This window comes from Diabrotica undecimpunctata, chromosome 9 (genome assembly GCF_040954645.1).
Source record: "Diabrotica undecimpunctata isolate CICGRU chromosome 9, icDiaUnde3, whole genome shotgun sequence".
In the NCBI taxonomy this organism is placed as follows: Eukaryota; Metazoa; Arthropoda; class Insecta; order Coleoptera; family Chrysomelidae; genus Diabrotica; species Diabrotica undecimpunctata.
Window position 1 is genome coordinate 92,446,306 of NC_092811.1, and position 23,689 is coordinate 92,469,994.

The 23,689-nt window shown below is 33.6% G+C and overlaps 1 protein-coding gene across 4 annotated transcripts in view; it reads left to right on the plus strand.

Annotated features, from left to right (window-relative positions):
- Window positions 1-23,689, plus strand: part of LOC140450298 (uncharacterized) — a 657,231-nt gene that overhangs the window by 419,318 nt on the left and 214,224 nt on the right. Inside the window, exon 1 of one of the 4 annotated variants that reach the window (XM_072543846.1) lies at window positions 11,625-11,711. The exons of the other annotated variants lie outside the window; for them this stretch is intronic. The gene's annotated coding sequence lies outside the window, so the exon portion shown is untranslated. Of the gene's footprint in view, window positions 1-11,624; window positions 11,712-23,689 lie in introns of those variants that run through there. 4 annotated transcript variants of the gene reach the window in all.

The window sequence follows — 23,689 nt, forward strand, 5'->3', positions numbered from 1 at the left end:
TGTGAAAAGACACAAAAACTAAAAAATATTCCAGCAACAAACTTTGGTTGAAGAGCCGACCAGCTGTTTGTTGGAGGTTCTGGAATAAGATGGTTTGATATGGCGGACAGGCCCTGCTCGCGACGACTGCGTCCCAGAAATCCAACCAACAGCGTTCATGTCGCTTCCCTCTTGAAGCGAATATTGATTGTTTCATATTTGGGTAGTATATATTCCCACTAGGCGTCTGATGGATTGCGAGTACGAATTACGAGTACTTAGAAAAATGTCCAATATTTTATATATTTTGCGAAATTGTAACACAGCTTCTTTGATGATTCTGTTTTACCGTCTGTTTCTTTCAGTGCCATACATGAATCGTTCCATTTCCCCAAGTGTGTTTATCTTGGGGGATATCTGAGATCTGTCAAAATCTCTATTTTTGTCAGATACTAAATACTGCAACTAATACTTAACGAAAATATAGAGAGATACGAGAGGAATTGGTATTAAGAAATATGAGTGGCTCCGAAACCTTTGACAATTGAGTATGCTGCACATGATCGAGAAAAATATAGGCAAATTGTCACGGGGCCTATCAACACCTCAATCTGGACATGGTACTCAAAGAAAAAGAGGGATAATATTCCAGTTGACAATATAATAGATACAGTTACGATCATCGAATAGAATATGATTTGTTTCCTACGTCAAAATCAACACATTTGGTTTACAAATTGTTATCAGCTGTTTTTTGTATTCTATATAACTATTTCCGAAGTAGAGATTGAAACGTCAATATACTTATTGTAACCTTCAATTGAGGCTTATTCACATTAAATTAGTAATCACTTTAAAATGCCACAAGAAAATAGCTTCAGAACAATACATATATACAAAGCTATTTCAAAAAATATGTATTTTTGCTGTCAGTATACCTTACATCTGTCATTATATATTATTTGAAAAAAGCTAAAACCAGCTCTATTCACTAATATATGAAAAATACTTTTCGAGATACCAATTGGTCGTGAAAACATGTTCAGCAGTGTATATCGGTTTACATTATTATCAATTTTGGGCAGCCTTGTACGGAAAGTGGAAATAAGTAGGCAGCCATTACAATCTTATGTTGATGCCACAATTATACGGGTAATTTTTCAATCTTCATTAAGCAATTTTGTGAAAGCGATATTCGCGGTTGTTTTCAAAATTTGCATTAATTTTTAGGTAAGAAAAGGTCATGTAATATATTCCAGAAGTCGTACATTTTATACCGATACAGTGTAAAGGAATTAAAATGATTAAAAACAACAATAAAAACAATATATTTACTACTAGCCATTTTTGTTTGTCTTATGACAATTGTCATAAGACAAACTCGCGACGTACACAGTTGTAGTAGTTCTTTAGTAGTATTATTTTTAGTATTCTCACCGTATGGCACCATATGCAGAACGAGTAGTAGGAAAATACCAGGCTGGTTTCAGAGGTGGTAAATCGACAATTTATCAGATTACAAACCTGAAACAAATTTTAGAAAAAACACTGGAAATGACATTGATACTCATCAAATATTTATAGAGTACAAAGCAGACTACGACTCTGAATAAAAGGGAAATGTTGAAAGCAATGAAAGAGCTAGGAATACCAAATGAGTTGGTAAATTTAACAAAACTAACTCTTCATGAACTTCATGAAAAATCACTGCAAAAAGGCCTAAAAATTAACTTCAACAAAACAAAAGTAATGACAAACACGGAAGACCAAGAGGCAATAAAAATACAAACAGAAAAAATAGAACAGGTAAATGAGTATATCTATCTAGGACAAGCAATCAGAGCTAACAGAGAAAATCAAACAGCCGAAATATCGAGACAAGTAAGAATGGGATGGGCAGCGTTCGGCAAACTTTCTTACGTTCTAAAAAATCAAACAATCCCTCTATACTTACGAAGCAAGGTATATAACTCCTGTATAATACCGGTGCTCACCTACGGAGCACAGACATGGACATTTACACAGGCCAATTTGGATAGGATAAGGAAGGCACAAAGAGCGATGGAGAGACAAATGTTGGGTATATCACTTAAAGATAGAAAACGTAACCAGTGGATTAGAACCAGAACAAAGACAGTAGACGCGATAGAACAAGCAGCAAAACTGAAATGGAAATGGGCTGGACACAATGAACGTCTCCAAGACGGACGATGGAACAATGCCATCGGAAAGTGGCGTCCATACAATGCAAAGAGATCAAGAGACAGACCACAGATGAGGTGGAAAGATGACATCAGGAAACAAGGAGGTCCCACATGGCAGAGAACAGCTCAAGATAGGGAAAGATGGAGAGAACTGGGGGAGACCTACATCCAACAATGGAAGGATAGAGAATAGGTTCAAAAACAAACTCTTGAAAAAGTTGAATGTAGAGTACGAATTCAGAGGGAACTGTCTGAACCTTCTAAAACAAATAACGGGCTGCGCCAGAGAGACCCTCTCTCCTGTATACTGTTCAATCTGGCTCTGGAAAAAGTAATACGTATGTCACAAATCACAACCATTTGTTCAATATATAAAAAATCAGTGCAAATACTTGCCTATGTTGATGATATCAATATTGTTGGGAGAACAAAAAACGCTGTACGAGAGGCGTATATAGCATTAAAAGAATCAGCTACAAAAATGGGTTTAATAATAAACACCAAAAAAATGAAGTATATGAAAATAAGTAGGCAACCACAAATCCTACGACCACTTGTTATAGAAAACGACGTCATCGAAGCAGTGAACGAATTTGTATACCAGGGAGCGCTCCTTAACACTGAAAATATTACTACCGCAGAGATAAACCGCAGAATTTGCTCGGCCAATAGATGCTATACGCCCAGTCCTATGGGTCAGAGACCTGGACTCTAACAAAAAGTAATGAAAACAAGTTAGGATGTTTCGAAAGAAAAGTACTAAGGCGAATCTATGGAGCAGTGAATAACAATGCAGTGTGGAGAAGACGATACAACTTCGAACTGTATAGAATATACCAGGAACCAGATATCGTAAAACATATTGTATAAAACTTATACAATAAGGTCGCTGGTTAAATGAATTTAGAGATAATAATGAAGAAAAAAATGCAATACTTTGACTGTAAATAAATTAGTGAAAAATAGCAAATACAACTGTGAATAAATTACGAAATTAATTGGTCTTAACCCATACTGTTGTCTGTATAAAGAATATAGACTCACCTTTTGAAATATTGATGTATTTGTGGCAGGCAGAAGAATTGGTCGCGGTGCGTCACGACGCCAGCCGAGGCACAGAAGGAAGGACGCCCTTGGTCACTGTTCGCTGTTTCGGTGTTGAAGTCGAAGTGTTGTCTCGAGACTTAAGATGGTCAAAAAGAACCCTCTAACCGTTACGTGGTGGTCCGTATACCAAGAGGGTATACCAATAAATCACTCTATTGTATTGCGATTTTGAGTAGCGATAATTTAAATTAATTGTCACGGTAATACGATACTTTACTCTTGTGTGTATTGGCCACACAAAAATAACAAAAGAAGTCAAATTCTCCGTACTTAAAACATAATGAATGAGATAGCCAGTTTAACAATTGGATTTTATGAAATAACAGGAAGCAATATATTTTAACAAAGTCGTTAGATTAAATTAGATCACATTATAGTACAGCAAAAGAAACATATTAAATGTAAAACATGAAAATAAATACCACATACTTTCCCAAACACATATTAAGGTAGGACGTCTGAGGTGGATAGAGTATGTAATCCGGATGGAACAAAATGACCCAGCTAGAAAAACGCTCCTTGATAGACCCATTGGTCAGAGAAGAAGAAGAAGACCCAGAACAAGGTTCCTTGATAACATCGATGAAGACATGAGAAATATGGAAATACGTGCTTGGCGGAGGAAGACGATGGATAGGGCCGACTGGAAATAACAAGACATTAAATATGTAATATCTTAACATGCGCATTTCTAAGTTATTACTTAAAATTCTGTTACAAAACAATTGTTTTATTTTCATAAACGAAGTATGTATAATTTAATTCGTGTTCTTAATAACATCGACACATCATTACTATCTTTTATTAGTGCTCAAAGATACTTGTAGTCCAGTCGTCAGAGATTTGACCCCTAAAAATCATATGAACAAACTGAATTTTCACACAGGTTTCTCCTTAGGTTGGTAGTTCTCGGGGCTATAGATAGATATGACATTTAATTTTTGGTAGTCCATTGTGATGTTCATATATATTATTCTTTCGGAGATATAACGGCAGTTATTTATGTTGATTTTAAATTTTTTATGGACAGGTATACCTACGCCTGCTGGTGCTCGTTCTCCTTTCTTCACTCCACTGTATGTTAGAAAATATTGGTTATAGTCTCTTTGGCCTTTACCTTTCTTCTTAGTCTCTTGGATTGCACAAATGTTTGTTTTTATTTATCAGTTCTTTTATTGTCTCTTGGTCTTTGTTGTTGAAAGAAGTAATGTTCCATGTTGCTAATCTGGTTGTGGGCTTATTTTTCCTTCTCGTTTTCCTTTTTTTTTTGCGGGGTTCGTCATCTTAAGTTCCGTCTGGTCCCGAGGCTTATATCGGTTCTTTGAGCCTTGTTTTCTTTTACGGTAGGATGCTAACCTGACCCGTCAACCCTCCCCTTTTATCCGGGCTTGGGACCTACTGTGGGCATGAATGCGGCTTCTGAGCTACTCAATCCACCCAGTCCTCGTGCTCATAACTCCCAGACAGAGTTTGTACCGCTTCTCGCTGTATAAAAACAATTACATTTACTTTAAGGCCCCTATTTGACCAGACAAGATTTTACCCTCTAATCTTGATTAAAAATCTATGTCAATCATTTAAAAACTCAAATCAATCACAATAACAGCTCTTCCAAAACAGGCAAATGAAAAAAATATTTTTTGTCGCAAACTGTACAAACACCTTGCTCTCAGTGATTACGAAATAATAATAATAATGATGAATTTTGAATTTTTGTATTTTTGAAAAGACTAAAGTGGTATAACCGAATGGAGCCCCATAGGAAGGAGGAAAGGAGGACGACCCCAAAGATCCGGGAGGAACGAAGTAGACGACGCCATGAGTAAGAGAGGCCTAAACGATGGAGAATAGGACAACAGAGGGAGATGTAAACGGTAGAGCGAGAGAAGGCAGTGAATACGGTAGAATCCCTGAATATATATATATATATATATATATATATATATATATATATATATATATATATATATATATATATATATTATTGTGATATTTAAAGTCTTGGTGCGCCAAGCAATAATTAGCTAATTAATTTTTTTGATTAATTAAAATTATTTAAATGATGTGATTATGACTCTATCACAATTTTTAATTCTTTTATCTCAGGGTTAAAATTCGTGCTTCAATATCTATGCTATTACATGTGAAAGGTAAGGTCCAGAGAATACCGGAATAATAAAAAACACATATGATCTAACACTATATATTGAAAAAAAAATAATGAAATAATTCACACTCAAAAGTTTTCAATAAACAAATCTCATATAAGGATTCTCAAAATTTTGTTCTCCGTACGTGAACAATCAAAATTAATGGTACAAACAATATTAATTGAAAACTCAAAATCCCAAACTATTCTAACTCTCCTAATCAAAATATTTATATCCTTTCTAAATTACGTGTAAAAATTGTGTTATCAATAAAAGAAAAAAAAAAACTTCAGAAAACAAAAAATATCTCTCTCTGATGATGAGTGGTCCAAATCCTTGTTCCTTGTAGACTGTATTATCTCCTCTCAACCGCTCCCTATGTAATCAGCAATCTTACAACAGATTGTTGCAAGTATATCGTCCTTAATGATCTCCTTCAAAAGCAACAATCATTCAAATTATGATAGCCTTTCTCCTCTCGATAAACTGAATCTCTCGTTGGCCCGAGTGAAAAATGACTCTTGGAATATCTTCTCTTTACGATAAACTGAATCTCTCGTTGGCCTGAACAGTGACTCTTGGAATATAAGTAGGAAAATATGACTTACAATATTTTGCTGCTTCAGCTTCTGTCAGATACACTAACTCCACAAAAACTCACTAACATTCAACACTACTGCTTGCTACTTCTTGGGAACCACAGAGAACAATCACCGTTCCTCTCACAGACTTGGAAACCAACTGATCTTTTTCTCTCTCCTCCTCCATCTCGCTAAACTTTTTCCTACATGCTTATCCCACCTTTTTCAATCTCCGCCAATCAAAACTCGTCACAATTCCCCATTTTTTCATTTCGATAACAAACAAATTTTTACCTATAATTATAAAATTTCCTAAAACTTATTTACAAATAATATTTTCTATAATTCTTAAAAACTAACAAAAACCTCTATCTAAAATCTCTTCTATTTGTCCCTAATCACTGCATTAATGTATTTTGGAAAACCCCGTTCAATTGTCTTTTTGTTTTCACTTAAAATTATGCGGGTCACTCAAGTATAACAAAGAAATAATTTATGCAAAGCTTACTTTTTGTTTGGTACAGGTAATTCAAGAAATTAATAACTCTCCTTCTTCGAAATGTTTGTTGGATATTATCCTACTTATCTGAATTATTTTAATGTTATTGAATTTTGAAATATTTTTAAACAAACCAATATTTTTCTCGATTTTACATATCATAACAAATCCCCGCCATTTGATCTGCCGAAAACTCTTTGTTAAATTTTAAAAATGACAAAAGTTTTCTAGGATCAAATTATTTCACTATGTTATTAAAATCTACTTATGATACTGACAAATGTCGTGAATGTTAAAATACCCCGTATATTGCCTGTCTTTATACGGGATTGGATATATTTTCGTTTTAAATTTTTCCAAGTATTTTCCCTTAAAAGAAAGTTCATAATTTTTAACCACTTGATTTACTTTATTAACAAAATCTCCATGGTTTCCTAAAATCTTCTCTATTTCCTTCTCCATGTTTTTTCCACAATTTATTTTTCTTTCATCCACCTTTTGTTCATATGTGTTCACTGTCCATAATACTTCTTCACAAAATTCTGGATTCTCGTCCATCAATGCCATTTTTTCTTCTGTTTTCTTTTTATTCTCTAATTCCCTTTGGTATTCCGAGCACCATGTTTCTATTCCTTTCATTTCTCTGATGATACCTTCTTTTTCTTCCTGCTTCCATTCTGTTTTATCGTCGGTTGCCAACAATTCTTCTGTACCTTCTATTTCCTGTTTTTCTCTGGTCTCCATCTTATTTTCCTGCTTTCTTTTCGAACTCTTCTTCTTTTTCTTCCTTCTCTTTTTCTTTTCTGTTAGATCTTGTTCTTGTACTTTCGGTTTATCCTCTACAGTCATATCGATTTCTTTGCGTTTTTCCTGTGCATTGATCCTTCCAGAAAATTTTCTCCTATCTGTTTCCTTTTCTTCTTCTATGTTGTCTGGTTCTGCTCTGATTTCCAGTTGATTTTCCGAAAAATTGATGGTGATATGTTTTTCACTCAATTCATCAATTCCCGCTATCATATCATGATTTAGATCTTCGATCACCACACATTGCATAATATAGAATTTGTTTCCCACTCTTATCTGTACTCCCAAACCTTCGTTTACTGTCGTCAAATTTTTATTGTTTGCACCCACTAAATCAACCCTAGGAATCTTATACACAAATCTGTCTAAATTTAATTCTTTTACTAGTTTTTTATTGATTAGCGATATCTCCGATCCAGAATCAATCACAATTTTAATCGCTTTATGTTTTATAAATGCATCTAAAAATATTAGATTAGAATTAGAAATTTGTCTGTCGTTTCCTATTGCTACATGATTCATCTCCCTTCTATTTTGTTGTTGGAAGCTCTGGTTATTTCTATCGTCCCTTTGTTCGTTAGTATTCCTATTCGGAGGATTTTGTGCATCTCTATTCCTGTTGTGATTTTCATATGTTCTATGTTGTGTGTCATTCCTGTTATCGTAATTCTGTTGTCTATTGTAATTATTGTAATTTCTCGGCCTATATTCGTTTGTTGATCTGGGATGTCGGTTTCTCTGGTCATAATTTGATGAATACCTTCTTTCCGGTCCATTATATTGGTCATGTTGTCTTCTATTTCTCATTTCTTTTCTTTTCGCTTCTTTTAATTGAAGGAATTGGCACAAACTATCAATATCTTGATAGTTTCTCAAAATCACGTGATCTTCCAACGTTTCCTCAAAATGTCTGCTGATCATTTCTACCAGCTGTTCGGTAGAATATTTGTATTCTAGATATTTTGAATTGTTATATATCTGCAAAGCATATCTTTCTTCAGATATTCCCATTTTTTCGTGATATTTTCCATTCTGTAGTTCTTGGTTGATTTCTCTCTGTTTATTTTTTCCCCAGAAATAGTTGAGAAATTTATTTTCAAAATCTGTCCAATTTTCAAACTCATCTTCCTTGCTTTCATACCATAACGCTGCTCCTTCTTTCAAATGGTTTCTAATTGTTTCTTTGCAATCGTCAAAATATCTAATATGTTGTAATTTGGTTTTCAAATTTTTGACAAACGGTACTGGGTGTGTTTTCCGAATATCCCCGCCAAATTGTATTTTCGCCTCGCTTGTTCCATGGATGATAACTTCTTTTCTTTCTACCCCTCTTAGTTCAATTTCTGCCATTTGTTTTTCATTTTGCTTTAATCTTCTTTCTACTTCCTTCCTGTCTTCTTGTAGCGCATTTTCAAATTTTATTTCTAATCCCTCCAAATTATCTTTAATTCTCATTTCTTGTTCTTTCATATTATTTTTAATTTCATTAATCTCTTCTATTTGTTGTATCAGTTCTTTCTTTATCCCCTCAACACATCCTTTAATTTCCTGTTCATAGTTTTCCAGACGCTGCTCTATATTGCTCATTGTTTGTTTTGTTTCCAGTTGATTTTTTTCCATTGTTTGTTTTGTTTCATCCATTTTTTGTGATGTTTCTTGTTGATTTCTATCCATTTTATCCATTTTCTTTGATGTTTCATTCATTGTTTGTGTCTGTATTTGCATCATTGCTAATAATTTTTCCAGCATTCCTGTTTCTTTTCTTTCCTCCATTATTGTGGTATTTCCTTCATTATCCGATCCTTCTTCAATAATTGTTTCCTCTTCTATCTTATCCTCTTTCCTTTCTTGCGTTTTACTTTGACTCCTTGTGGTCGACATGTTGTTTCTTTTCGTTACTGTTTTTGTCCCCGCCAAATGTGAAATTTTACAACACTCTATATGTTTCAGAACACGACAATATTTCTCCCCAAATGTATTAAATTTTCACGACAAATATCAAATATGCAATTAGTAAAATTCAAATAATTCAAAATAAATATCAAATGTATGATTGGTAAAGAAAATAAAATCAAATAATTCAATAGCAGTAAATATCCACTAACTACGATCAATCAATAAATCAAATTTATATTCCCTGGAAAAATTGTCAAAATATTTTCAAATTCAAATTCCCTCAATGTTATATGTTTTTATCTCTGGATCACCTGTACTTATTCCAGATCTCTTTCCCTTCCTTCAAATGTAAAGCTGCGATATTTTCAAGCCCCACGTTTTGGAAGCCAGTTATTGTGATATTTAAAGTCTTGGTGCGCCAAGCAATAATTAGCTAATTAATTTTTTTGATTAATTAAAATTATTTAAATGATGTGATTATGACTCTATCACAATTTTTAATTCTTTTATCTCAGGGTTAAAATTCGTGCTTCAATATCTATGCTATTACATGTGAAAGGTAAGGTCCAGAGAATACCGGAATAATAAAAAACACATATGATCTAACACTATATATTGAAAAAAAAATAATGAAATAATTCACACTCAAAAGTTTTCAATAAACAAATCTCATATAAGGATTCTCAAAATTTTGTTCTCCGTACGTGAACAATCAAAATTAATGGTACAAACAATATTAATTGAAAACTCAAAATCCCAAACTATTCTAACTCTCCTAATCAAAATATTTATATCCTTTCTAAATTACGTGTAAAAATTGTGTTATCAATAAAAGAAAAAAAAAAACTTCAGAAAACAAAAAATATCTCTCTCTGATGATGAGTGGTCCAAATCCTTGTTCCTTGTAGACTGTATTATCTCCTCTCAACCGCTCCCTATGTAATCAGCAATCTTACAACAGATTGTTGCAAGTATATCGTCCTTAATGATCTCCTTCAAAAGCAACAATCATTCAAATTATGATAGCCTTTCTCCTCTCGATAAACTGAATCTCTCGTTGGCCCGAGTGAAAAATGACTCTTGGAATATCTTCTCTTTACGATAAACTGAATCTCTCGTTGGCCTGAACAGTGACTCTTGGAATATAAGTAGGAAAATATGACTTACAATATTTTGCTGCTTCAGCTTCTGTCAGATACACTAACTCCACAAAAACTCACTAACATTCAACACTACTGCTTGCTACTTCTTGGGAACCACAGAGAACAATCACCGTTCCTCTCACAGACTTGGAAACCAACTGATCTTTTTCTCTCTCCTCCTCCATCTCGCTAAACTTTTTCCTACATGCTTATCCCACCTTTTTCAATCTCCGCCAATCAAAACTCGTCACAATTCCCCATTTTTTCATTTCGATAACAAACAAATTTTTACCTATAATTATAAAATTTCCTAAAACTTATTTACAAATAATATTTTCTATAATTCTTAAAAACTAACAAAAACCTCTATCTAAAATCTCTTCTATTTGTCCCTAATCACTGCATTAATGTATTTTGGAAAACCCCGTTCAATTGTCTTTTTGTTTTCACTTAAAATTATGCGGGTCACTCAAGTATAACAAAGAAATAATTTATGCAAAGCTTACTTTTTGTTTGGTACAGGTAATTCAAGAAATTAATAACTCTCCTTCTTCGAAATGTTTGTTGGATATTATCCTACTTATCTGAATTATTTTAATGTTATTGAATTTTGAAATATTTTTAAACAAACCAATATTTTTCTCGATTTTACATATCATAACAATATATATATATATATATATATATATATATATATATATATATATATATATATATATATATATATATATATATATATATATATGAATTTTGTTGCCATCGGAAGAGAAGCCTTATATCAAAAAGACCAAGTGCCATATTATGACGATTAGCTATGAAAGCTATATTTGACGATTAGTATATATATTTATTTATTTTCTCGTATTTTAAAAATTTCTATCTTAGACCCATAACATACATTTCTGATAACTAAAATATTATTTTTGTATTCGGGATGTAAACATTGGTCCATTATTTTTATTTATTAATATTATCACAATCCTCAATATAAGACCAAAACTAATTTATAGATAACACTATTTATCAAAATTTTTGATCTAAATCTCCAACTACAATCCTAATCAAAATAAACTTAAACAGTTGGTGCAATTAAGCAAATGGTAAATATTCATAAAAAAGGATTAATACGAATTTATCGCTAGGAAGGAACACCTAAACTACACCGCATACACTTTATGATGTCATTCCACAGATAATGTTCTATCTTTACCGAGATTCTACCTTATTACCGTGAACAGTTTTTTCACAACAAACAGTTAATTAGTGTGTGTTGAAACATAAAGGTGATGATTGTTTAGTGTTTTTAATGGTGTTTTATAATTTTATGTTTGGATAAGTGCTACAAAAATGTAAGTTTTGAAACAATTGATACAATTTTATACTGCTTATTAAATCAAAGCCAATAAAAAAATTATACTGTATTGTACTTAGGTAAGTGCGCCAAATATTGCCGTGCTCCTAATATTGCCACTCCCCATAAATTTATTAATTTGTCCCTTGAATCACAGATGGTCATGTAAGCTCAAATATCGAATTAAAACAACCACTCTAAAACGTTATAGGTGGAACCAGTTAGTATTGGTGTTCACGGCAAAGCAGCGTGTATTTCGTGCGATTTTTGTAAAGGATTATTTTAAGAAATTGGAGGAAGCATTCATTAAACTGGAATTGTTTGATAAACCTGGAAACGTGTACAATATGGACGAGAAAGGTTGACGTCTAACGATCCATAAACAGCAAACCGTATTGGCCAAGAAAGGTGCTAAGCGTATCCACTTGACAGCGCCTGAACACGGTGAAAATGTTAGTATTGTGGGTTGTGGAAATGCCCTGGGGCAAGCCATCTCACCGTTCATTCTTTTCAAAAGGAAGAGATTAAAGCCTGAATGGAATGATCATCTACCACCAGGATCAACTGTAATGATGACACAGAAAGGGAGCATGACAAATGAGGCGTTTATTTCATGGCTAGGACATTTTGCAAAGTATAAGAATACAGAACCCACACTCCTGATATTCGATGGTGCAAAATCGCATCTGGACATAAGTATAGTTGAAGCTGCAGAAAATTATGGTGTTACTTTATTTTGTCCTTCAAGTAACACCACACCCGTCTTCAAAAGTTATATCTTTTTGGGATCAGGAGGTTTTAAATTTTTTGATAACTCAACCTAGGAATAATTTAACCAAAATGCGATTTGGTGAGATATTTAGTAAAGTTTGGTTAAAAGCGATGACACCAGCCAACATCATCTCTGGGTTTAAAGCAACTGGAATATTTCCTTTTAACCCAGACATCATACCTGAATCAACATTTGCACCCAGTCTTATAACGCATATTGAAGAAAATATGTTAGAACCACTAGACGTCGACGCTAACAACGTAAATAAGCCATCAACTACTACAGTTGATGAAAACGGTCCCTACACAAGTGGAATAAGTAATAAAAAAAAATCAACAAAACGTCTTCGTTTATATAGCGAGTCGTCTCATTCTGAATCAGATTTTAGTGTTCATGATAGTACATCTGATAATATAAACAGCGAAGATGAAAATAATGAAAATAAATGGAAATGAATAATGGAAATGAAAATAAAATGAAAATTCACTCCCGAGAAAGTTCCAGGACCAGACACTTCTTTTAAAGGTATGGGCTTACTAATTTTGTCCCTAATCAAGATAACTGCTACAAAGCGAAAACCAGCAATTAATAGCAAAGCTCAAGAAGTTACGAAGGATTTATTTTCCACAGCGATAGAAAACCCACCCAAAGGTAAAAGTAACAAAGAACCTTCCAAACAACAAGAAAAATCAAAAGTCAAAAACAAAGAACAGGAAGAAAAGAAGAAAGAAAAGCAGAACAAACATCAAAAAGAACAAGACAATCTGAACAAAGACAATAAAGAAAAGAAAATAAACAAGAATTTAAAAAGTAGTGAATCATGGTTCTGTCATGTATGTAATGAAGACCGCCAGACTGACATGAGATTATTTCTTGCATGTGGCCAATACGTATATAAAGAGAGTGTGGGCCTTACTAAACATGATAAGGATAAATTCATATGCCCCAATTGTTCTCAAAAATTGTAAATGTCTCACATTAGTTTTTTAAATGTTAATATTCAATATTATTACTTATTTTTATTAACAAAATACCTGTTCCTTATATTGTTTAAAAAAAAGAAGAATATACATTTTTTGATTGTTTTATTTTTATAATTGTTTAGAAATTAGACTATAAACATGTTTGTTACTTGTTTAATAAATGTACAGGTTATTTCAAATAAATTTGTATTTAATAAAAAATATTAAGTCTTAGCATGGCAATATTTAGCTCACTTACCTTATATGCTGTAATTTGGTTTCTAGTCTAGTAGCCAGGGGAGGGTTTAGTATGCATTTTTATGTCTCTTTGGTTTTTTATGTTTTATGGTGCGTAGACTTGCTTTTTCTGGGGTACCAGGACGAAAACCCGTCATATTTGTTTATAACAATTTAATTGTTTAATTTATTGTGTCTCCTAATTTGCAAATATTCAATAAAAATAATTTTTGAGTTATTTAATTTATCGTGTTTTACCCTTTCTCCAGAGCTATGTTAAAAACTAGACCTGCTAACGCTAACTACACCTGTTTTGTTCCTTATATCATCGGTATTAGGAAGAAGATTCGGCAAATCTCTGCCTCTTAATATTCCGAACTAGCCTTCAATGGTATTATCATAATAACAAATTGAATACTAAGAGCATTAGACGGTAATCTTCAACCAGTAAAAGAATAATTTTATTATTCTTTTGTGTACTGAGAAGTTTTATGACATTTATAGCCGGAACTTTTCCCCTCAGGTGCAATAGTTGTACTACAGTTTCCGGTTGTTATTAAGAAAGCAATTCCATTTAATAGAATTGACTGCTTATACAAAATGTAATAAAAAATATTCTCTTTTGCGATAAAAAAATTAGACAAATAGAAAGAATACTTGTAAATAATTATTTTACAATGAACAAGAAATAGAAAAAAGTTAACATTACAACATCTGAAGTTAAAATATCCACTAAGAGACTCAAAAATATTAAGATACCAGGACCAGAGAAATTAATCCTTAAGATTTATAACTTCTTGACTATTGAATAATATATATAAAACCGATCAATTACCGAAAGATTATTATATGAGTATCTGTTTAACTTCAACTAGAAATAGTTAAAAAATCAACAAATCAACATTAATCAGATCCACAGATAAAAATTATAATACCAAGGAACTGTGGATATATATAATAAGTTTAGATATCGTTTTACTCTCTCCAAACATTCCTTTAGACGAAATTCTAAACATTCTCCAGCTTAGAGTATAAGACCACTTATCTCTCATTAAACATTGTATGTCCCACACCTATTTCATCTTCCAAAATCAATTCTACCGACAAATAAATGATTACAGCGAAAATCACATCAATAGGAGCATCCACAAACATCAATCTCTCACTCAATCTCAACGCAAAGACTCAGACTCTCATACGAAAGCTTTTCTTCCTTACATTAAAGTTGTCACTGATAAAGTCGACAAAATTCTTAAATCAAGAGGAATGTAGACAATATTTACACCCCAACAAAAACTTGTATCTCTTGGCCTATCAATCAAAGACAACATTCCACATGAACAACAAGGGTTTATGAAATTCTTTGTGTAGACTGTCCCCGATCTTATATGGGCCAAAAAAATTGTAGAATTCCATTTCTGTTAGCAATTTTGATTCAATTTCAGCTCTAGGTCAACACCATCTTCATACAGGTCACAAAATTGATTTTGAAAACTCCAGAAGCATAACCACCATCCGCTTCTATAAACCAAGAATTATCCGGGAAGCAATAGAAATTGAAAAAGGCCAAATTGTCTCAATACAAGAGATGACGGCATCCGGTTACCTTCGACATTCCTCCCTCTTTGTATTTTGAGAACGATTTCCGAAGTGGAAATTAAAACGGCAATAAACGTACTTCAACCTTTAATTGTGGCTTATTCCCATTTAAATAGTAATTACTTTAAAATGCCACAAGAAACTAGCTTCAGAACAATCCCTTCCTCTTAGTTGCTATTCCAGTGCTTGCCGGGGTATTCTGTTTTTTGGCGTTCTGGAGATGAAGGAATAGGCACGAAAGCAATATTTCTCTGGGAAACTGTGTTTGAAGAAAATACAATATATCTATAATCACTTGTGTAGTCAAAAGAGTCCTACAAATTAGAAAATCACCGTTACAATTCTCCTGCTCAAATAGAGTGACAACGTGGACCTAGAAAATTTCAGGCCAATTTTATACTCATGATACAAATTGTGTACTAGAATTGTAACCGATTGACCAGAAACAAAATTTGAAATTGATACCGTTCAAATACTCTGATTTAAGCTGATACATACCAGAGAATAAGCTGGATTCCTCTCCAACTACGGAACAAATAATGATCATATACATACAGTACATAACAAGCTTAACTGAAAATCTATAGAATACAATAGAACCCTAACTCTGACTTTCGTAGACTTTCATAATGCATTTGACACTACTGAATTGCTCGCACTTTTAAAAATCGGCAACTTTGAAAGCCCCAAATTGACTATAGGTACACCAGTATTATAAAAAATATACATACACGGAAATGCTACAACGACTCTAAATCTGCATTATCTAACAAAATAAAGATCAAAAGAGAAACGAAGTGTACGTTAGGCCCTAGGGGATACTATGAAATAAAGTTTCGCAGAGAAAGTGTTTGGCATTTGAGATCAAACAAAGGAATACTACTAAATGAGGCTGATCATGTAATATCCGAATGGAAATGTTTATTCGATGCGCTGTTAAATAGACGTGACGAAGAGGAAGAAGCCGAAGAGACAGTATTAGAATGCGAAGATATACTATATATTATACAGACTAACAGAACAAGAAGTAAGGACCCAATTCAAGACCTAAAGAACAATAAAAGCCCTGGAGTAAAGTGCAGAAATATTGAAAGCCCGTGGAGACCTTTTAGGAAAGCTTCTTGTTCTTCTTTTTATGTAGACATCTGTCTGCTTTTTAATGTGCTTCTAGTAAGTTGTCGTTTCATCGTTTTCGTGTTCTTCCTACTGATCGTCTTCCTATTGGGAACCGTCTTTACTACTTTATTTGTTGCCATTCAGCTTATATGCTCGTTTCATTCTGCTCTTCGATTTCTTACCCAGTGCTTGATATTCTCCACCTTGCATCTACGTCGTGTATCTGTACTTCTAGCTCTGTTCAATGTTTTACCAAAATTTCTCTAATCAATGTCTACTATTTCTAACATTCTCTTTGTCCTCTCTGTGTTAGGTCGTATTTCGGCCGCGTTTGTCATTATTGGTCTGATAACTGTTATGTAAATTCTGCCTTTCATTTCTTTCCCGATATTTTTTTTTTCTCCATATTGTTTGATTCAGACAACCTGTGGCTCTGTTTCCTCTATTCACTTGATCTTCCACTTCTGTTTCGAGCTTTCCGTAGCTATTACTATTTAAATGGGAACAAGCCACAATTAAAGGTTAAAGTACGTTTATTGACGTTTCAATTTTCACTTCGGAAATTTTGAGAACGATTTCCGAAGTGGAAATTGAAACGTCAATAAACGTACTTTAACATTTAATTGTGGCTTATTCCCATTTAAATAGTAATGCCAGTAAATGCCACAAGAAAATAGCTTCAGAACAATATTCCGTAGCTATATAATGTGATACCTAGATATTTAAAATCCATCACTTGTTCTATTATTTGACCTTCCACCTCCAATTTACAACTTAGTTAATTTGCTGTTATAACCATGCCTTTAGTCTTTCTTGGGGAAATTATTATGTTAAATTTTCTGGCGGTTATATTAAATTGGGGCAGCATACGTTTTCAATATCTTCACTTTGAGAGAAAGCAACTAGCTACATTAATGGGGTGTAATTGGGAAAAAGAGAGGATGCCAGTAGAGTGGTCTGGTGTACGTATTTTCTTAATTTATAAAAAAGAAGATCGGATGTTTTGCAAGAACTTGCTATTTAGTAATTAACTAAATTCTAAGAATGAAATTAAAGTTATATACATTATTATTCTTGTTCTTGTACTTGTACATCTGAAGAGCTGTTAATTTCTTCACTAAGTATTTATTGAGAGGTAGACTGTCAGTTATTTCTCCATCTCTTTGGTAGTCTCCCGGTGGTCACTTTCCAGCTGGTTTTTCTTCTAGTGCATTTCTTGATATACAATATTCATTAATTTTAAACAGTCATACATCATACTATAGGATTAATAGAAAAAAACTGTTTGAAGCAATGACCAGCTGGGTATCCCAAGTAAGTTGATAAGGCTAACAAAGCTGACGTTCAGCAAAACCAAAAATGAAGGTATGTGAAATGGGTTAAGATCAGATTAATAGATCGGATCAGATAATTTAGGATAAAAGTTTCTGTAGGTGTCTATAGTCGATGACCAATAAGTAACTTTTGGCAAATGATACTATACCAAATTCATTAACACTAAGCGTTAACCAATGCTAACTTTAAAGAAAGTCTAATAAATAATGCACCTTTTTCTTGTGCACTTTTAAGACTAACTTCTGCTTGTTAAAATCACTACACTAGCTCGTGAGTCCTCTGGTTGGTTTGAGCTTTCGAAGAGCTGTATTGTCTCGATATTCTCATGATGGTGAAGTTGTTAATGATGACTTCTTGTACAATTTTTCACGGTCCTGTTTACTTAATTCGTAAACACCTACAAATTTTTCCAGCAAGACCTAATCATGACTATTGACTACTCCACCAGAAATTCAAGCTTTGATGTGTATTTGCCGATCCCGTCCACTGAGTTAGTAAAGAAATATATATTATATTCTGCAAAAAAATTATACAACCGTCTCCCTATGCAACAATCTACAACTTCTTTTCTTAAGTTCCGTAAATTGGCAAAAGCCTATCTATCTGAAAGACCATTTTATTCCGTGGAAGAATTTCGTAACGAAGAACTAAGAGATTACAGTACGTTTGGGTACCAGCAACTAAAGTATTTTTATATATATTTGGGTATCACATGCAGCAGCTTAAACTTATTCGTAAACTAGTTCGTAAGGTTTTATTATGCAATTTGCAATTAAGTGCAATTTTACAATGGATTGTATATTTTATTATGTTTTAGTTTGTGATATTGACGATTTATGTAATTTTCGTAAGTTTTACTTATTATTTTTTTGACTTTTTGTAAGCTTTATCCATAAAATCTACAATTTTCAGTGACAATAAAGCATATTTCTATTCTATTCTATTCTATCAGTAAAAAAATAATGTTAGAGGCCATCGGCAACTTTTTCGTGACACAGAGTAAGTTCCTTTTAGCTCATCATCGGTATCAACACCTCCCTTTGTAATGCGTTGTTGACAATAATGTAACTATTTTGTTTTACTTGGGCTTGTAAGATACCAAAGTCATGTCTTCGGTAAAACCAAAAATGCTCGAAATAACTTTACGCGCCTTTAACTTTGCGATAAAAATCTCAGGAACTTCTTTTTTATTTTTGCGAATTGTACCCTTAACAGTTAGTTTGTGTTTTTTAGCAAATATACAAGGGAGCGTCCACGATGCCCCTTAGAACTTTGTTCTGGAAGGTTTGAATCATTTCGGTATTCGTTTTTTCTTTTCGTACAACCTCACAGTTGAGTACCGCATGCTCATACAGGTTTTAAGGTTTTCTTGTAGAGAAGAAGCTTATTATGTATTGAAAAGGCTGAGCGTCCTCCCAGTAAGCAGTACTTTTGTTGTATCTAATACATACATAGTTCCTCTTTTTCTTTTTAACACGAGCTTTGCAGCGAAGCTTCGTATCAAATGTAAGACCTAATGCGGCAAGATTGATCGAATTTTTACCGTCGAATTGATACAAATTTTATTTAAAAAGTTGATTTCGCGAGCGTAACTGATATTCAAAATCGCTACAAGCGACGTTTCGGTGCTCAAAAAGTCCTTAAAATTTTCAAAATTATCTCAGCTACATTTCTTGTTTGAAACATATTTTTCTGCGGGGTTCAACTTCTTGGTAAATCCATGTTTTCCGTTTTCTCTATACGAGGGGAGTTTTTAGGGGGAAGCCCGGGGGTAGGAGTGACAAACTTTTTGCATCTTTTTGAGGACTAAAAAAGGACATTCTAAGCAAAATTTAGCTTGTTCGTCTCGTTTTTAGAGATCAATGCTCTGACTGAACTGCTTAACTGCTTATCTGGGTCATATATTTCGAAATTCCAAGTACCAGTTCTTAAAGCTTATTATGGAAGGGAAGATAGAAGGAAAACGGGGCATCGGAAGAAAGAAATACTCATGGCTTAAAAACATAAGGGATTGAACATCCACTAATTGGATAGAGCACCATAAGAAGAAGAATGCTCTGACAACTGGGCTATGACATGTTTCATTTTATTACTTTGCAAATTTATAAGTTAAAATACTTTTTACCTTTCTGTCGTCAGATAGGAAAACTTTTCTCAAAAATAAATAAAAAAAGTGCCAAAATAAAGTACGTATTCAATACTTCTTTTTATATTCTTGCCTACTACATAACAAAATATTCGAAGTCTTTAAGCTATATAATATGGTCCCCTTGTTATATAAAACTCATCTCGTTTAAATAAGAAATTTTGATCCAATTATACTAAAAAGAAGGTCGGAAACAATTTATAGTGATCATTGTCCTCCTCCCGCAATATAACGGACCGACCCTGTATACTTCTTAGTTAGAATTGACGGCAATTACAGTCCTAAAAAGGTGATTCATCTCTGAGTAACGCGCTTGTCTGAAAGCCCGAGATCGCTACCACCACGTTCTGTCGACTTGCAATGTTGCCGTAGTTTATAGAAATAATAAAAAACTAGATACTTAGAACGAACATTTTTCGTATGACGCGGTTTTTTTATAGTTAATTTAAATTACGTACGGAAGGGAATTAAGCGAGATTGTTATATTATTACTTTTTATTTCTGGTAGATACAAAAAAACTGTGTACAAAATCGGGTAAAAAAGGAAATGAATGGATCAATATAAATTAAATCATTATGTATAATTGCTACTACATCACTTCAAAGAGTTCTACAACCGCTTATAATTATGCATAAAAAAGCCAATGGGTTAACAACCAAATTACATGAATGACAATTTATTAGTAATTAAAATTCGAATTGAAAAAGCTAACGAACTCGGCATGAAAAAGCTTTTTTTCTGTGATTAAAAACTTAAACTGGGATAAAAAACGTGTTAACATTAGCAAATTCATCCAAGGTATGCAGACAGACGATATATTAATAATTAAGAAACTTAACGAAAAATAATGAACTAAATAGGTAAAATTGAACCTACACATCCTAAATGTGATATATCTCAATTCAAAGATGTCAAAACTATGGTCATACTAAAAAGTAATGCAATAGAAATCCACGTTGTATCAAGTGTATAAGAAAACCATTAAAACGTTGCACTAGAAAGTGTCCAAGTAGAAGTATAAAAAATGAAATAAAATGTGTCAACTGTTATTAATCGTCCCGCCAATTACAAAGGCTGTCAAGTATGCAAAAAACTACAAAAGAAAATTTTCACCTATGTCAATCCAAATAGCTGCCTTCGCTGCTACTCCAAAAAGCTCCTATAAAGAAAAAGCAGGCTCATATCCGGACTATATAAACAATATGATTCCTGAAAAAAAAAACTAAGAAAAAAATGGCAAGTACTCAAGCTTCAGTAGGCAAAACAAATCTTAGAGTACACGATAACTCAAAGAAGCACTAAACTAAAACAAGGATGCTGGTATTTAACATTTTTTTGGAAAACCTTTCTGTAAGCGAAAATAAAGACTACTCACTATGGAAACTGGCAAGGAAACTGAAACCCCAATAACAAACTAAGGCTCCTATAAGAAAAGACGATGGTAGCTCGGCTCGTAGTGATAAAGACAAAGCAAGAACTTTTGCGAAACATTTTGTCTGTATTCCTACCTTATTAGAAAGAAGCTCATACAAGCGATTAAAATCCTATTTTAGACATACTAGAAATCCCATATCAGATGAGTCCACCGATCAAAAAAATTAAAATTTGTGAAATCACAGAATTCATTGCAAAATTAAAACAAAAAAAGTACCCAGCTAAGATTGTTATCACTAGTCTAATACTAAAAACTTTACCTGAAGAGAATAACATACTAATACTGTATATTTTCAATGCTATTATAAAAATTGGTTACTTTCTTGTCATATGGAAAGTAGCTAAAATAATTGTGGTTCCAAAACCTAGCAAGGACCCAAATAAGGTCTCAACATATCGTCCGATAAGTCCTCTTCTAACTATCGCAAAGTTTTTTGAAAAGATCCTTATGCTTAAAATCAAACCTATTATCTTGGAAAATAACCAAAACCTATTTATCTGTATATAAAAACATGGCACGATCGAGAAAATACATAGAGTAGTTAGGGCAGCTAGAGAATAAGTCCTACATTGCAGTTGCCTTCCTAGACCACTCGCAGGCATTTGACAAGGTTTGTTATGATGGTCTAGCTGACATCCCTACCACAAATAATATTACGATTGCTCCGTATGCATATGATAAGATAATGGCCACTCATGTGAATCCAAGAGTAGCATCCAGAAATTTGCAAAACCATTTAAACCAATTAGAGAATTGGTTAAAACTATCGCGTGTCAAAGTAAATAACACTAAATAGACTCACATTTACGTTACGTTTTACGTTTACGTTAAAAAGAGAGAACTGCCCTCTGGTATCTATAAACTGAAAATTACTACCTGCTAGGAACCATGACAAATATCTGGGTATCCACATAGATAATCACTTAAATTGGGGAAAATATATATGGTCCAAACGACTACAACTGGGCATACTTTACAAGAAAATGTACTGGTTTATGAATCGTAAGTTAGTTTTAAGTATCCAAAACAAACTTATTCTCTATTATCAGGCAATACTAAGACCGGTATGGATGTACCGGATTCAAATCTGGGGAATTTTCGGGAATATAGATGTACAAAGACTACCAAAGAATCCAATCCAAAGTCCTTCGTGATGTCTGCAATGATCCATGGCATCATGACCTGAATGTTGAAACTGTTGAAGACGCAAACGTCACTAAGTGTACAAACTACTTGAGGAAACTATTATCTCATCTAAATTTCGCCAATGACCTATTGGTCTCACCACTGCTTAGAAGACTTAACAGGTTGGATCCTCCAGATCGCTCCACCGCAAGTTACTCATTTGTATAATAGTCAGAAATTTGGTAATGTAAACTAAATGTAGGTAAAGGGTGCTCACCACTGGGTGTAGCTCCCACTGTATCATTTTTTTCTATCTCTTTCAAACATATTGTTTATTGTTTTATTGATAACAGATTACATAAATAAAGGAATTTAAAAAATTAACTGATGGTATGAGTTATGTTGTTTTTGAACGACGTTGTCTTTGCAGCTTATTTGCATAGACCTGCCATCTAAGGAAACCCTACAAGAAAAAGTCTAATGGGTTTAAATCACACGATCTCGGTGGCCAGTTCACATCACCTCCACGTGAGATGGAATTTCCTCAAATCGCTCATGCAGAATGGTCAAGGTGGCATGAGCGCCGTCCGGTTGAAATCACATATCGTTGATGTCCATATCATATAATTCAGGCCAAAAGAAGTTGATAATTATCAATCTATAGCACTCGCCGTTAACGGTGATGGCCTGGTTAACGTCGTTATTAAAGAAATTTGGACCGATGACGCCGCCAGCCTAAAATTCACACCAAACAGTGACTTTTTAGAGATGCATTGGACTCTCTTGGATCTAGATTAGTATCAGTCCAAATCTAGATTAGTATCGACCCAAACTTGATGATTCTATTTGACGTAACCCTTCACCAAAAATAGACCTAATCTCTGAAGATGAGTTGAAAATTAGGGTCAATTTCCACTGCTACAGAACCCATTCGGCGAACACACGTCGTTGTTTATGGTCGTTTACCTTCAGCTCCTGGGTCAGATGAATTTTGTAAGGATAAAGACCCAAGTCACGACGCAAAATTCGCCAAGTTGTAGTCTGAAAAAAGCCAGGTTCTTGTTAGTGACCTGATGTCGACTACTTCAGATTCTCCTGCACGCTTTCATGGACAGCAGCGATGTTTTCGCTGGATCTTGCGTTTTGTCAACGTACGGGTGTTGTTTGATTCTCTACTGAACCAGTGGACTCGATTTATTTACCACACTGCGAATAGTCCTCTCGGTAGGATAATTATCTTCTTCTAGT